The 17,731-nt window shown below is 44.9% G+C and overlaps 1 protein-coding gene across 1 annotated transcript in view; it reads left to right on the top strand.

Annotated features, from left to right (window-relative positions):
- The first annotated feature begins 3,053 nt into the window (after positions 1–3,053).
- The window catches only part of lhfpl2a (LHFPL tetraspan subfamily member 2a), a 29,547-nt gene continuing 14,869 nt past the window's right edge, over positions 3,054–17,731 (top strand). Inside the window, exons 1-2 of the mRNA XM_076163556.1 lie at positions 3,054–3,332; positions 14,464–14,530. The gene's annotated coding sequence lies outside the window, so the exon portion shown is untranslated. The remainder of the gene's footprint in view (positions 3,333–14,463; positions 14,531–17,731) is intronic.

The raw sequence follows: 17,731 nt of genomic DNA, 5'->3' as shown, positions 1-17,731 counted from the left end.
TACTCTACAATCAAAACTCTGCATTTCGAGAGGATGGGATGGTTCACGTAATTAGACGTTGGCAATACTTCTCCCCCCCCCCCCCCCCGCCCCCCCGCCCCCCAGCTGACAAGTTATTCCATCCTCCCCCTTGTCATTAAGAGAAGCCGACCTCAGCGGTGTCACAACTCGTCTCCTCTTCATACTTTTCAAAGTGGTTTTGGTGTGTCTTTCACACTTAATCCTGCTCTGTGAAGTCTGCCTGGTGGTGTGACAAACACACGCCACTCTGCTGGATCAACACTGCCATTCGCTGCCTCTGACGTGGATACGCCCCTCGTCCTCCTGTGTGTTTTTTCAGCTGTGACAGAACGTGCCACCAGAACGCCTACAGTCTGATGCCCCTGAAAGAGACAACGACGACGACGGCGTGAAGATACGAGGCCCTGATGTTTCCATGGTGAGCACAATGTGGGACGCGATAGCTGCCACCATTCCTCTCTGGTATGTCCATGAGGAGAGACTGAAACAGCGATGGTCTCCTCTCTCTGGCTGGAATTCCAAGCACGATTGTGTCTGTCTGTGCTGCCTGCTTGTGAAAACAGATTAAAATCATACTGACCAGTGTGGCCAGGAATGTGTTGAACCTTGAGTCTGGAAGGGGGAAAATCCAACAGCTCATCACAGCTCACAGAAAATAAAATCCCCAAATAATCCCTGGCATGGAGCCTCCCAGAGCAGCTGAGTCGCTCGCTGCAGAGAAGAGCAGTGGATGTGGATTAGGCCGACGCACTCGAGACAGCCTGAGATAAAGTCAGAGGAATAAGAGTCGCTGTTGTAAATGATACTCAGCGGCTCAAAGTGGAAGAGACACTGCATTTGCTGTGTTAATGAGAAAGTAATGATAATTATACTTTGCTTTGATGCTGCTGTTCGGCTCTCTCATAAAGTCGGAGCCGAGGTGAACTCATCCGCTTGTATCTAAAGCATATAACCAGTTTGGAATAAGTACCGACATAAAACACTTTAAGGAAGACAAAACATTAAAGTAAGTCTCTGCCACTTCAGAGGAAAAGCTCTTTGGTAAGAGTTTGGCTTTTCAGTTCATACATCAAATAGAGAGACTTCTTCCCTCATCTTGTCCTCCATCAAGGTGTGAAAAAAAAGTTCATTCGAGAGCTCATACCCCCACCAAGGCCCAGTAGCCTCACGACTTTGTTTTTTTTGTCAATAGAAATCTTACGTTTTGCTATGATTACCTTGAAATCTGATTTTAAAAAAAAGATGGCATATGCAAATTCAGTAGAGCTATATATAAAAGATAGAATAGAACTTTAAAGAATGTAAACATATGCATTTATATGCTAACCCTTCTATCATTTTAAGGCTGTAACTCCATTTATTTAGGGAAGAGAGGGAGAGAGAATGTCTTGAAAAGGTGTAGATTTCTGCAGTGATATGTATGATTGTGTGTGTATGTGTGTGTGTGTGTGTGTGTGTGTGTGTGTGTGTGTGTGTGTGTGTTTATATATCCAGTGAACAGTCCTGTGTTTCATTCTGACTGTTGACCTAGAGGTCAGTCAGAGTAACAATGATCCCAGGAAGTAGATGGATAACATCGGGGCTGTTATTATTGCCAATAACTGTAGACTTGTTTGGCCAAAAACTCCCTAAACAAGTCATGAGACTTCCCTTGTGTTTCAACCTCATTCAAGTCTCATTTGACTGTCTAAGGAGCACAAATCAGAGGGCACTGGGGTCCTGGCACCAGATGCTCTCCTCCCAGTCACAACAGTCTCAAAATAGTCGATTCACACTCGGCCATTGCCGTGCAAAGGCATTTACACGCACTTGCAAAAAAGATGTTTATGTTGTATTCCTGTTTTCCTGGGAGGCAAGCAGCACACCCTGACATTATGTTCACTTCTAAGAACCAAGCACTCTTTATCTCTATTGAGTCTCTTGCTGTTAAGATTAGGAGCCCGGGCTGTGGATGGGAGAAGGCTCACATATGCACACCCGTCTGGAAATAATGCTAAACATGGCTTTCTGCTGCGCCGTATAGACAGACTTACTGGACCTGAATAGATTGACCCCTTCAGAATGCGAGCAGTCTGCATTGAATGGTATTTGTCGTGTATTTGGGTTCAGCTGTTAGCCGCCCAGTAAAGACTTCCCCTTACAGTTAGACACAGTGGGAGCAGACAACCTAAATATATCCTGTATTGACATAATAGCTTTTTGAATTTCCTGTCTTTTCATATAGAAGATTACATATGGCTTTATATCACTCAAGAAATATACATATTCAAGCGGCTGCATAGGCTCAGTGACCACCAGGGGGCCTCCTACCAGGGCCCTGTTATCCAAAAGGAGATTTTGCAAGGTGTTACAATTAAAAACTCAAAAAAATGATTCTGTTAATGGTGTTCAACTTCTCTTAACTTCTCTATTTCTGAATCCACAACCCAGGACTCAAACTTCCAAACTATTCAATGCACAGGTCGAAAACCATTTGCTTCAGTAAGCATTACTCACACATTTAGATACATGGCAATACATTGATTATCTTCAAATGTCATGTCAATACCATGATCACATTGAAATCAGCAGTAATATATTGTATATACTGTATATATGTTGATTTGTACCTATTTCGATCACATTAAGATCTATACATGATGTCATTGCTTACTTTGATCACAGTTTAATCCAGGTATTAAAGTGTGTGTCAATGTTCTGTCAGGGTCACAGACCTGGCAGGTTGATGTCTTAATCCGACTTGTCTTATTTTCATTTTATTTTTGGGCTTAATCAGAAGAATATGTGTTGAATTTAAAATGGAATAGAACTCTTTGTAAGGTAGAACAAACCAGGCTGTCATGATTTGTAGTAAGGGGGGGTGTTGGGGTTCGGGGGGCATATTTTTAAAACCTGCCCTTTATAAACTGGTCCTCCGAATTCTATGTTCGGCCCTGGAATTTTTTTTTTTTCCTCCATTTTTTTTATTTTGATAGAAAATATTTTACAACCTCAGGCAATCCCATCCAGCAGTCAGAGTTGGACGTGGAGTTATTAAAGCGTTTGTGCAGCAGAGGAGCGGAGGAGGTGATTGGCGAAGGGGAGGGAGCTTAACGGTGCAGTCACTCCCCATCCGAGGGGGATCCTGCCCGGCGGACGGAACCATTCATTCTGCTGAGCTCCCGGAGAAAACGTGGAGGATGAAGATACACTGAGGACAGAGAAAAGAAAGACAGGATAGAGTCCAAACTAAACAAAACACTGAATCCGATTCAAAGTCTGCTGGATCTCAGAGTGAGAGGCTACAGGGACGCGCATCCAGCTGTTTACGCGTAAGTTGGGTTCGATTTTAAACACAAAACATCCTGAAAAGTCCCGGCTGGTTACTGTTACTGCCGCGATCGAACTGTGAAACTGTTCTGAAAGAGGGCATTTCAACCACGAACTTAAATGGAAGCGAGTTTGTAGAAGTTTTTCCTCGTTTCTAGCTCGTGTTTGGCTGTTTTATCTTAAGGGGGGAATTCGTGGCAGGACAACCGAGCAGACTGGATGCTTTTCCACGCAACCAAGCTCATTATAAGCCCCCAAAAATGCTTCACGCTGCTCTGATGTTATCACGCACGACACTGGCATCATTCAGTCCTTTAAGAAATCATCTGAATGTCATTGGGAATGAGAAAGAGTTTGGATTTGGATAGAGGTTAGAATTAGTCATTCATCCAAATCACAGTTGGACACAGTGACGTTACTACTCTGTGTGTAATTGTGTGTGTGTGAGTCTGACATGTCTAGAGAAAGTGGGTCACGGATTCTCATCTTGTTTTTATGTTGTTTCGACAGTAAACTTGAGAAGAGGCCACACCTGTATTTCAGTGTTTGTAGTTGTGTGTGTCTGTGTGAAAGAGAGAAAAGGCTCCTGAGGGCAGAGACCCTTATTATTCTGTGAGTGTGTGTGGGTCACTAAACTCAAGAGGAAAAACTCAAGTCACAGTCACTCTTCATGTCTGTTGTTACCTGCCTTAGTCTGTTTGTCTGAAGTGATGTCATTTTGTAGGGAGGTGCAAATTTGATTAAGGGTGATTTGATTTGATTTTGAGGCATTTTTGCACACAAATTCAGTAAAGATTCAACCAAGTGTCTTCTTAGGGACTTTGAACAGGTGCAGATTGAGTCCAGATCCACATATTGATCACCAGCTGTATTATCAAATGTATGACATCACTGTCGATTAACAAACAAGTCTAGAAAGATGCAGCCAACACCAATGTGCAGTTAAGATGAAGCTGAATCAGCAGAATAACAACCGTTTTGACACATTTTACACAGTTGTGGCTTCAGATCCAGAAGAAAATAACGTTTACAACCAACCACATACAATGAATTTGCATGATCGCCTTATTTTAAACGTCTGGATTCCACATAATTACTCTCATTCTTATCAGTTCATTAGAGCCTTTAAGCCGGCTTATCTTTCACATTTATTAACCATATAAATATCACAACTTTGTTTATACTTTGACATGTTTTTGGTATTGTTGTCACATTATTTCCAGCTCTGAAGTTGTGGTGCGGCGGCTGTGTGGTCTCGGTCATGAGTCTACCCTTTACATTCTGTAATTACCTTTCAGCCATTTCTTTGTAATTTATGTTTTCAAAGGCACGCAACCAAAGTTCAGCTGTCTAATGACGCTTAGGTCACCGCTGAGCCAGTGACTAACATTAAAAATGGCAGCCGGGTTGCAGTTCAGTGGCGGTTTGTGCCTGTGCACGTGCTCCCTCAGCTCCCTGTGTTTGGCCTATTAAGAAACACACGTAAACCCAGTTTCATTTCACTTGTGTGACCCTGAACGCTCCTTTATTCTGTTTAAGCCGCAAGAGAAGCAATAGTACACGAGTGTTTCTGTCTTGGCAGCGTCTGAGCGCAGTTGGAAAATGTATTTTTTCTTTCCTTGCCTAAATAGATGGTGAATTTCAAAGCAGGGAAAAATATTGCTCCTCTCTTTTTGGTGCATATGATGCAGATGGCGAATCTTTTAACGGTAAACTTTAACTGCTAAGCCATTCCTGCAGACCACATCATCTGCCTCTCAGGCTTTGGCTTTTCTGAGCTTTCGTGGCATTGCTTTTGTCATTAGTCAGGGATCCTGACCAGAGTTTATGGGATTGGAGGGTATATGCCTCATGGAAGGAAGACTATTCTCAGGGACTCTTAGCTGTCCGTGCGTTTGGATCTGGAATCAACACTTGCTCTCATGGTTATGCGAGGATAAATATTGTTGAGCGGTCTGCAGATGGAAATCAGAGCTGACCACTATCAATGTATACTCGAAACCAGAACCTGGACCGTGACCAGAGTGTGAAATGCACTAATTGGAACGGCTGCTCCTGTGTCAGAGGTTAGACCAGATGACTGTGGAAGGCTGCGATCAACATCTGGTGTACAGTTTACTACAGCAGAGCCCCACTGTTGGTATCTTCCAGTGTAAGAAAAAGAGCCCGATAACAAGGCTGGTGCATAGAGACACTCTGCAGTCTGTTCTTTCACTTGACAATATTATTCAGCTTCTTTCAACAAACCCTTTTAACAGGAGCATCCAGGAAGTGTGAGTTCTTATGAAACCAACAAATTAAAAGCCTTTTTTTAATATGCGTGTTGTTACCCTAAGCTTTATTTATTTGCCTGTAAATTGACGTCATGTGAGGAAGAAGGTCTTTAAATTCAGGACGACTTAACTGGGTCACATGACGTTATGTTACGCTTTCCACTCCAGGCTTCTAAAGGATTTTTTTATTTTTAGGGGAATTAAAAGCAGCCGTGTGTCCGAGTGAAGTCTTTTTTTTCATAGATGGCCTTGCTGCTTCTGGAAAAGTCTGTTTCCCAGTCTGCATAGCACAAGGGGACCAGAAAGGCACCAGAAAGTCTTTGTCCTCTGACATTTTCCATTGTTGTCTGCCTCTTCTTCTTCTCCTCTTCATGTGTGTGTGTGTGTATGTGTGAGGAGTCCTTCTCTGATGTGTCAAAAGGGAAAACAAAGGCTGGTGTTGTGTCCGTGTGAAATGTACGAGTGTCCGACCAGTTCTTCCAACAATCAAAACCTCTAACTCCGTCTCTGTCCGTGTGTCTGTCTTTGTCTCTCTATGGGGCGGTCATGCACACTGATTAGATTAGGCAGCGCTGGAGCTAATCACCCTGCTCTCCTCTCTCTCTCTCTCGCTCTCTCTCCTGCTCTTCGGCTGGACTGTGTTCTGCCTTCATCACTTCATTTTTCCTTTTTAACCCCTACGCATTATGTCCTCTTCACCCCCCCTGTGGGACTCTCCTGGGGGGGCTTACATCAGCCTCCAGCAGCTTTCCAGCCTGCCGTTTGCTGGGAAACTAGCAGGGTGGGGCTCTGCCAATAACAAAGCCCACAACCGACCCCCTCCACCCCCCAGTGTCCCTCTCTGTCAATAGAACTTTGACTGTAGGCTTGTATGGGACACCACCCCCCACCTCGCCCCCTCCTCTCCTCTGGAAAGAGACATCGAAAGGAGTGAATGAGTGACGGGAGGGAGCTGAGGGGAGGAGGGTGAAACGAGGAGAGAAATCCGTCTCTTTGTGGCGAGCTGGGGGTCAGTCTCCGGGGAAAGGAGTGCGCGACAGACGGGGCTGCCGGTGGGTTTTGCAGCTGCACGGCCCCCGGCACATTATCTTGTCCCAACTGTATGCTCGTAAAAAATGTTGCTGTTTGTCTTGACCTTTCAGTTTAAAGCTCCCAAAGCACATCTGAGTCAGTGTTGCTTTGCGCTCTCTGTTGGTTACTCCTCACTGCTGAGCGCGTTTGTATATTCATAGGTTGTTACTTCGCTACCTTGCAGCTGTATGCTAATGATGAAAGGTTATGGCTCGTAACAATAGGCAGTCTGGGTGTCATGGGTGATAAGGCAGCGCGATATGTTTCACATGTCTCACTTCATGGAAAAGGCTTTGAACAGTATGAAAGGGTTTGATTAAGGAGGATTGTACACTGTGTTTGTGTCACAGCCAGAAGGTCGAGAGTTGTTTCCATGTTCTTTCATGTGTTGGATCCCGTTTTATGTTGGAAGTCAATAAACCCGGTCGTGCTTCGTGCAAACTGTGCAATAGCAGGGATCGTTTAAATTCACTGCATGCCAGATTATGAGTGCCTGGTGAATCGTTGCGCTACAACAAGCAGGTAAGAATCTACGCAGGGTGAAATGCATCATCAACCTGTCATCAGTCAGCACGAGTCTTTGATCCGACATTTATGATCATGGAAAATCTCTGAATTGACTGTCGGTTGACCACCATTTTAGATGGATGACCAAAAACTCTCACCACTGTTAACCATCATAAGATCTTCTGTAGATTTGTGTTCATTTCTTCCATTCAGAGTTTACAAAAATGGTACAGAAACACAGTTCATATGTTTGGGATCAGCTGAAGAACTGAAGCTTCTATTTGCTGCATTGGAGTACGAACCAACATAATGAACAAGTATTGAACTAATGAAAAAGTCCCTCAAAATGAGTAATGATCCCTTCTGTAATTACATTTCTTCATAGCAGTATCAACATCACCTGTTTACCTGTAAAGCCTTATCATCCTGCAGCTTTCTGAAACTCATTTCATCTTCCCTGGCGTTTAGTTTGAAAGCCTCCAGCTGGTTTGCGTCTTCGCTCACAGTCAGAGGGACAATTCCCTGTTCTGTTTGGGACCTGCTTTGCCCCTATCGCCATGGAAACCCTATTTTGGTTTGGATTGGCAGGCTGTCACTGGTCATTATCACTGCTGTACCCTGGTAGTCAGAACACACCAGCAGGAACGTAACGGACATAAAGGTCCATCCTCAGTTTGTGTTAGTGGAGCAGGTCGCTGGTTTAATTCCCATCCTGCTCGCTGAACTTCTTATGTTATTGTAAGTTATCCACCACCTAAATGTCAATGTTTATCACAGAAAGCATCATATTGTTTGTGTTGGGATTACATCTCTGCTGTAAGTGTCTGGATCTGGGATCTGATCACAACCCACGCTGATGTCATTGTCCAGATAAAGTATCCAAATACTGAGACAGCATTTTAATTCATTTATGATGTTTGGACTCTCTCATAATGGACTGAGGGGATCACACAGACACACACACACACATCACGATTGATCTGATATAAGATTATTCCTTTGTTTTCCAAGAGGCTGAACTTGTAATCTGAAACACATCCAGGCTTATTCTCAGATAAGATAAACTAATATGCAACAACAAGCTTTATCATCTTTACCAAAGTGATACCAACCGACTCAGACTCAGCCACCAGATGCATCCTGCTAGATTCTATCTCAGGTATGATCCAGTGGCTCCAGTTAAATAAACACCGAGTGACACCACCGACATACTTTCACCTCGAAATCAACTCTGGCTCCTTCCTTGAACTCCCCTCATAACCTCATATGTTTGAGTTAACTTTTATCTGACAAGCAACACTAGGTCACTGCGGTTATGAAGCTATCTGCAAGGAGAAGAAGTGCTATTGTTCTGCGGTTCAGGCGTTATTTTTATCCTTCTATCTGTTTGATTTGAGACTTGGTGTTGGACTCAAAAGTGCCCGCTTGCGTCAGGACGACCTTTGAGAAGAAGAATGTGGGAATGAGGCATTTCTTTGTTTGCTGTTGTCATTTGTGTTAAGTGGTATTTGCCATCTTGAAGGCGGCGTGGGTTTCAGGACGTCACTCTCTGCGTGGAGAGAGAGAGAGAGAGACGGGGAGTAAACATGGGCACGAGAAGAGAGCGAGAGAGCGTAATAATAGTGGAGCGAGTTGAAGGAAAAGAAGTTTCAGAGGGAAAAACAAAGAGCAGAAAATAAGACGGAGAGAGAGAGAGAGAGAGAAGGTAATGCTTTGTTTCACAATTAACTGGAGCAGCTCAGGGTCAGACATCTGTGATCCATCTCCCAGGGGCAGGCGTCTGGAGCTGCCTTTGTACCCCCCCCTCCCTCCCCCCCACCAACACACACACACACGCACACAAACACACACACACACACATTCCCTCTGCCTTCCCCCCCTCCTCCTGTGAGTGTCTTTCTGTTCCTGTATGCTAAGCATGACCCCGGTGGCCACGTTTGGCACGAGGGTCGCTCTGCTCACTCTGACAGCTTTTTAATAGCCGCTCCATCCATCAACTCGGGTCGAAACTGAAATGTGGAGACTTGAAGCCATGGCACATGTACGCAACGGTAGCTTGATGTCGTGTTTTCTTTTGTGATCGCGCACGTTTGCAAGATGCAATACCGACAGAAATCTGCGGGGGGCAGTGATGTCAGCTTTTGTCATGTATTGGCTCCAATCTTGTCATTATTAGCTGTCAATAATTGTGTCGCTATATCCAAATTTCCTTTCCTTTTAATGGTTTGGATTCGATTGCTGTACCACCAGGGGGAGCTTCAGTGTATCACAGTTTGAGAACCAATTGTCTATCCTTTTCAAGTATTTGCCCCAGTATCATAAAACCTTTGTTTTGGCAAAAGCAAACTTTTAGAGAACGACCTGTTAAATAGCTTTGTTTGGAGTCTTATCTGCATATATGTCGATCATTAACACGTCAGTTTGGTGGTAGGTATGCTGCCCCTCCAGGTTCTTGAAGTCCTTCTGTCTTATCCTGTTCTCTCTACATGGTTAGGCACATTAGAGGAGCCATTATGGCCTCGTTACTGCAGAGCCATTAGATTCCAGGGGGCCAACGGCCTGTGGCAGCGAGAGGGAATCTTTATCACCACGCAGGTTCACAAGTTCAGAGGCCAGACAGAATAGATGATGCGCCTCTGTCTTCTGAGCACGATAACTCAATTTGGCTGAACACGAGGGAGGCTGCAGCGCATGAATAGTGTGTGTGTGTGAACTCACGTGAAGCCTCTTGGCCTATTATAGCTGTCATCATGTCTGGATGAGACTTGGGTCACGGCCAAACCGGAGCAATTACACTCCTTTCTTTATTAGAGGGCACTGAATATACCTGTCTATTGTCCCATCAGAGGCCTAAGCGATCCCTTTGCATGGTCAGCGTCATAAATCTGATCTAATAACACAATATTAAAGATGCAGACACACAATATTATCTTTTTTATTCCATATATGGTGTTAATCCTTAATTTGATCAGCAGTAACAAAGATATGAAGCAGGCTTGTTGAGTGACGCTCTGGATCCAGCTGTTGTGTTTCACATGGAGCTAACAGACTAATCACAGCAAGGTGATGTCATCTGTGTGTGTGTGTGTGCAGTGTGCGGTCTGTGGTTTACAGGCAACTCGCATACACACACATTCAAGCACACCAAAGGAAATTGGATAGAGTGTGGATAATCATTGCATTAGTGAAGAGTGTGTAATCAGCGTCCGCCTTAGGGAGTAAAACACACCTTGTGCTCTTTTGCTTTACAGATGGCGTTCTTTTGTAATGGCCGGGCCTGTGCTGCAGTGTTAAGTGGTTTTTTTTGTGAAAGTGGAGGGTGTGTGTGTGTTTGTGTCAGAGGGAATTAGGGGCTAACTGAGGGGCTTAGGCTGGACGTCTAGCGGTGTGATATCATCGGAAAAGAGGCTTTGATGTTGCCAAGGATCGATTTCCACCTACAGGCCATTGTTAAGAGAAAGCCAGAAATAACTTTGATAAACAAACCTGAAATCTGAGAGGCTTTGTTTCACTCTATATCGCTCCTTCTCATGGAGTGTAAATATGACGAAGATCATGAAGAATTTTCCATTTTTCTGTGGTTTTTCAATATCAGTGATGATGTGATGAGCGAGTTTCACTGCTGATACCAGAAACCTGGTACCTGGTTAGACACACTCAGGAAGTACAAGGCTAAAAAGTGGGCAACCTTCTTTTTTCATTCTCTCAGTATGTCTTTAAATCTACCAACAGCTGATTGAAGAATAAGTAAATACCTAAATTACCAATCTAACCTCACCATTTCCTACTTCCCAGACACTTCCTGTAGAGCTTTCTCGTTGAGGTGAATGAGGTCTGATACTCACCCTTAATGTTAATTATCAGTCTGGTGTCCAACATCTACACTATCTGATCTCTCCTCTGTTTATCAGACTCATCCCGAGTTTGAACAAGCGTCCGTCTCTCATTTAATCACAGGCCGAGCTCGCTTCCAAACTCAAACGGAAGCTGCAGAGGCTCCAGAAATCCTCCGCTTTTTCCTCCTCCCTTTGAAGAGCTCCTGGCAGGGCTTTCAAAGCTCCTCCGTCTCCTCGCAGGGCTACTAAAATAATGTGTGGTAAATGTAATACAGCTGTCCAGCTGAGCGGGAACAGGCCACGGTTATTATTCTCCATAACAGTAATTGCTTATATGTGAACTTATCGTACACACCTGATAGTTTACGTGACGACGTGCCGCTCGAGGGATTCTATAGTGGTGCTTTAGTGTGACCGGGGAGGAGGACGGTGCTGCCAGTGAATGGTTTCTGTGGTGCTGATGCAGCAACAGGCACATAAAATGTTCCAGTGACACAGACCAAACACACTGGCTGCTGATACAAAGATGAGGTCACTGTTGGTCATGTCTGTTTTGGATCATATGAACAGACTGCAGCTGTAATGCCCATTCAGCTTCAGTCTTAACACTCATCTCACCCTGACAATACACATTGTGTTCGGCGTGCGCTTCAGAAACAGATGTTCCCACATGGCAAACAATGGCCAAAGTCATTATTCTTCAGATGTTTACATGTGCGATTTGACCTTATCTTTCCGATTACCCAGGTGACAGGGTGTTTTGTTTTGTTTTGTGATTGCACGCTGTCCTCTCATATCTTCACTTTGCAAGACTTGAGGATAAAATTTTGTTTACCGACTCCTTCAGTGGCTCCTGCAAACAGTAGGTTGAGCACTTTTAAGAAGCAGCACATTACAGTGATTAGTGTTAGTGGACGGGATGCTTCCTCACACCTGTGTTGTGTACGTTAGCCTGAGGGATGGCTCTTGTTTTAATGAGAATGCTCTGCGCTCACATGCCTCCCATTACTACCCAGAGAGACAGAGTGAGGTGGAAGACAGAGGAAGATTTGGAGGATTGCACGATGGATATGAAGGAACTTGGGATGCTACTGGATGATTCGGCATTTATATTCCATCTCGAAACTTTAATTATACTGCTGTAGTATTCCTATCATGGACTATAAGCTAAAATGCCCCAAACAGATCTTGCCAAAGTCCCTGAAAAATTAGGTGCTCCTGACTTAGATTAAACAGCAGTCACACCTTTGCTACTCGTCTGGTCCTTCTGCAACGACCAAAACACTCTCGCATTCCCAAAAAGCCGTTTAAATGCTTTAAGAAAGACCCTTTTGTGGTGGGGCCTGGCCACAGTGAACATACCTACAGACATCCCCTCCCCACCTCTGGGTTCCCACATAATAGGCTGCCCCCCCAGCTGTGGAGGGGGATTCAACAGCTCAGCTCCAAAACACCAGCGTGCAACAGCGCTTTAAAACAAGGAAATACTGAAAATGAAAGGCCACCAGTGACTGTTTGGGTATCAGTGACTGTGTTCCGTATATGCAGGTTGTTTTTGGCAGCATGCAAAATGTGTTACACTTCAAGAAACTCCTTGAGGCCAATGGTAATTTGTTATAATTTCTCTATCCGCTTCCATAAATGGAAGATTTACACTGCTGAAGTTCATCTGAGGGCTGGTTTGCCTTCAAAACACTGCAAATCAAACATCAGTCATTGGCACCAGATAACACATGTAACTCTTCACTCACCGGTTACTCTCATGTTATTCCTGCCCTTATCGCTTGTTGATACTAAAACTGTGGAAAATTGGACTTGTTGTTTTCGTCGGCCTTAGTGAGGAAGAACAGGGTGAAGTGTAACAAATGGTGGCGTGTAACATAAAACCCTCCACGGCACGAATACGAAGCCGTTGTGGTCACCGTGTAATGTTTAAGGCGTATTTCATGGATTCTGCTGTTGATAATACTCCATTTGTTTACCACACAGATATCTCAGAGTGTCATCTTCCATCATCTGGTGCTGGAATTTGTTGCTTTTTCATAAAAAACAAAAGCAAAATATCCTGTATTGGTGAATTAAAAAGCACGCGTCCAGTATTGTCATGACGACCACTGGGTAATCGTTTCTAAAGGACTTTCTGTTTCAGTGTCACATGTCATTAGTCTCATGTTTATCTGGACCGGACTGCTCTCTATCTTCTCTTTAAAACATCCTTCCAGTTAATCCTAATCTAATCAGGTCCCTTTATTCCATTTAGCTTTGTGCACTTTTATTGCCTGAAGCCAACAGGAAGGTCTGCAATTACGTTACTGTTATGACTCTTGAAGTGAGACTATTGAACCGGCCATTACTGAGCTGAGTGCTGCCGCCTGTAGACTGGATCCACTAAAAGGCCCGAATAGCACTGAAAGGGAAACGCGACGGCCATTAGTTAATTATCTACAGGCTGACGTATGTGTGTCATTAGTGTGAAGGCCACCAGCGACCCAGATCTGCTGAGGATGTTGGAGATCCTATTGAGTTTTACCTAAATAACTTGAAAAGAATAGAGTCGTATTGATAGGTTTCTCAATACGTGTAGTCACTTATTCTGATTATTTTGATTTCCCTCTGTAGTAAGTAGGGGTTATATTTGTAGTAAGGCTCCTAGTGTAAGTGCCACTATTACATCTGCACCATTAGACACTATCCTGTGCTCAGTAATGGAAACAGGAAGGTGATCTGAGTCAGGTTATTGCATGTGAATGTGTAACAACAAGCCCACACAGCGTACGGCTCATGGGCTCAGTGTGATTCATCTGATGTGCCTGACAGAGAGTCGGAAAGCCACCTGGCCACAATGAGATCTGTAACTTTCTGAATCCATAAGTCTGACTCTTTAAGCGGCGTTTGTCCAGATGTGTTGATGTGGGAAGATAGGTAGTTTCACTCAACAGGTTAACATGCAGGTTAGGTTGTCCAGGTTACCCTTTTAATAACATATACACTGATGACACAGAGGCTCTGCAACCATCAGATGGACTAGTTTAGATCAATCATCCCTGCGGCCCTTAGCTACAGAAACATTTGTCCGTCCGCACCATATTGGCCTGTGGGTTGTGTAGCGCACATAAAACGTGTTATGTTTGACTAAACATTATGCAACATTGCCACACAGACCCAAAGCCAAATGAGCGCAGCAGACGTCGTCGCCCCATTCTCTCTGCTTTTTTATGTCCATGTGAAACAGATTAAGAGTTTCTCCAGGTGCACTCGCGCCCCTCGCCGGCCTCCTCCGTCTCATGTTAAGCTGGAAAATACCGATGAGCAAAGAGAAAACGATGCTTGTTGTTGTTGCCGAGCCAACAATGACTGAGCTGTTCCTCTCTGGAGACGGTGTGGTTTTGCCATTAAGGCTCCTCGTTGCCTTCTTTAGTAACGTTTCGTCCTCTGTGCATCTACAGGTGGCGAGCAGAGGAAGATAAAGGGCTGTTACATCATCCGGATCTAACGGAAGACTTTGACACAAAGGTTGGTAGAGTTTCTATTGTTGTGGAGCCTATTTGTAAAATCGTATATAATGTCTCAAAGGGTCTCAAAAAGCAGTTCCTTCACCTTTTATCATGTATGGAACAAACCCCAGGAGAGGCGATTCAGAGACATCCCATCCTCTCAAATGAGCAGGACAGACATAGGAGCTGGAGTTAAAGCAAGCTGGTACAAAGAGAGAAAACATGCTCGCAACAATAGAGAAAGATATACATTACGACAACCAGACCACGATACAGGAAGAGGTTAATCTTCTGCCAGAAGATGCTGAACAAATGTCCGGGATTTTGTCCATTCATGTGTCTCCAATTTTGAAACTTTCCTCAGGACATGAAAGAAATCTCTGGAGTCGCTCAGACTAACTAACCAAATAAAAAAAACATGATTTCCTGCTTTTCTTGTTGTGTTCCTGGCACCTGCCTGTGACCAGTGGGAACGCAAGCCCCCAAGTTCCCATGATTCCCATTGTTCTGCGCATGTGTTACCTCGCAGTTTCAATTCATCCACGCCGCCATGTCACTCAAACTATCAACGCGAAGGGGTAACGAAAGGTCAAATCGACTTTGAGAGACGTCCTCAAACTCTCCTGTCTCTGTGTTTTCATTGTTCGACATATTTATTATGTGGATGAAAATAGGATGGAGGGGCCTGTTTTTCCAATATGGAGGCAAACAATGGAGGGAGAGATAGCGAGCGGAGACCACCTGTGAAGGTCATTTCAAAGAGGAAACCCCCCCTGCTAGCATAATAAACAGAATCATCGCATGTCACTTTGCCTCAAAAATAGAGCGACTTCACACCGGGGGGCCCACTTCCTGTTGTCTCTTTCTTGTTTTTGAACTCTCCTGTGTCTTTATGGTTTAGATTGGACGCAGAGATGTAAACGTCTTATCTGGACGTAGGTAGCGTGGGGTAGAGAACCTCATGTTTGTCTTTCTTTTCCCCTTTCTCGCCCTTCCATTCCGTCTCCAGTCGAGATTTTCTGGAAACGTGAGACACGTCTGCTCTTTGTCAGATTGGACGCGTGCGTTACCGGAGCTATTGTGTTTTGAAGGACACGGCTGCGGCGGTGTTTCCCCTTCAATCGGACACGGACTGCTTTTTGTGTTGCCCCTTCCACACTCTTCCCTTTGTCCGCAAGTGGAAGCACTTACACAGCTTACTTGCACTCGGGCGGAACCATTCTGACAATACCAACACACGTCTTGGTCTCTCATCCCGCCCCCCCCCCTCCCTCGCCCGCCGCCGCTACTCTCCCCTCATTTGTCTCCCTTTCTCCTCTCCTCACCTCCTACACATGCCATTAAATGTGTTTTGCCAAGAGGAGAGAGTGAGGATTGCATCACTTGATACTTTTATTATCTGAAACCTGAGATCCCTGTGCCAGTGTATAGACCCCCCCCCCCTTCCTTGGACCCCCTTTCAGCCCCCCCCCCCCCCCCCTTAGCATTGCTTACTTTTGATTTTGAGCAGAATATCAGGTTAAGCTTAGAGTGCCCCCCCTACCCCACCCCCCAGGGCCGTTTGTATAAAGCAGCCAGCGAGGTCTCAGCTTGCAGGGGAGGGCGGGGGGGACTCGGCGTTGCATTGAATAGTGGGAACCTCGGCGGGAGCAGCAGGTCAGAGCCACAGGGAAGTTGGGATTAAACTGCACTCATCCCGAACACAAAACACAGTCCGAACAATGGTTTTGGCCCCGCAGAGCTGCACTCATCCAGCTGGGCTCAGTGGGACCCAGTGATTTCCTGAGTCTGGCCTGGAAGAACAGAAGCATAGTTGAAGGCTACTCGGTAGGATTTAAGGTGGAAGAACTTTTTTCTCCCCCGCAACTCCCTGCATTTATAGACCCAGAGGCTATTTGCAGTGCTATAGGTGAGGCTGGAAATAGTTAAGCATAATGGAGACGGTGTTAGGCCCCAGGGCCCCAAATCTGTGGGAAACGGAGGAGAAGTGCTGGGGCTCCCCAGGGCTCCCAGTCCATCAGCGGTCACGTCTCGGCAGTTTGAGGAAATAGGTGTGAAGAATGCAGCCTCTAATTTCTTAAAGTGGTATTTCACTTTGTAGAATATTTTCATTTTTTAACCGTACTTGTTTTGATGAAGTGCATGAAAAATACATCAGCAACTGGAAGCCGCCCAACGCTCTTAAGTCATCGGCGGCGCTCAGGCTTTATTTATGTTGAAGAGCCGACTGGAACGTATGCACCTTTAAGCACATTGTCCTCAGACTGTGTATATTTGACTTTATTGCCAACAAGCTTCCCAAAGTATAATATAAGATTTCAAACTGATGTACTTCCTTCCAGCCACATGGTTTCCATTCATTCTGGCATGAATGGCGACTTGCAGAAATGGAGCTGGACTTTTAACGCAGACAGACAACACACAGGCTTTATTTAATTTTCATGGTAAAGGTGAAGTTTGCTTTACTACCAGAGGTTTGGAATTGAATTGGCAAATGAGTGTGGAAACCCTGAACATCTGAGACTTATTGATCTGCCTGATGAAGCATCCAAAAGTTGTGCAGACGGATTGGGAAGCAATCACTAAAAGCGTCCTGAAAATAGTGAATTTCGCCTTTTTTTGCATTTTGAAAAATCTAAATTCAATCGTGCGGCTGCATTAAGACTGTTAACTGTGACCGATGACCTTTGTTAAGACCCTGCTATTGATTGATTGATTGTCACACGATGAGATTGGTTACCTGGGGGATTGGGAATCAATTCAAAAACAGGGAAAAAAATAATTGAAGGGGAAATCTTGGGATTTTGTCGTTTGGGTTTTTCACAAACACTTCCTCAGCTGTGATCACTTAGCCAGAGCACATGGACGTTATCTTCATTTCCATTTCTGCTCCTCGGCCTCCTTTAATCCTCCACTCAAACAGCCGGTTGCGTTGCAGCAGGAGTGAGCGATCTGACCGCTCTGACCTCTCCAGACCGGGGCGGGAGAAACTTCCTTTTGTGGTAAACAGAAGGGAGAGAGATCTGTTGGCGAGATGGCTATCCCAAGTTGAAACCCCTCCCCGTCCGGCTGGGCCTGGTTGACCACCCACACTGAGGCCAGGTTGCGATATGTCAGGACGGTCTTTGTTATCCGTCACCCTCTTAACCTTCATGCTGCTGCCTCACCGTGCAAGAGCTCTTATGGTCAATATGAGAAGATGAGGGATGGTTGACCTCCG

This window comes from Genypterus blacodes, unplaced genomic scaffold, assembly GCF_046128005.1.
Source record: "Genypterus blacodes isolate CSIRO-AG114 ecotype Tasmania unplaced genomic scaffold, CSIRO-AGI_Gbla_v1 ptg000133l_1, whole genome shotgun sequence".
Classification (NCBI taxonomy): domain Eukaryota; kingdom Metazoa; phylum Chordata; class Actinopteri; order Ophidiiformes; family Ophidiidae; genus Genypterus; species Genypterus blacodes.
This window is presented reverse-complemented; position numbering and strand designations above follow the sequence as displayed.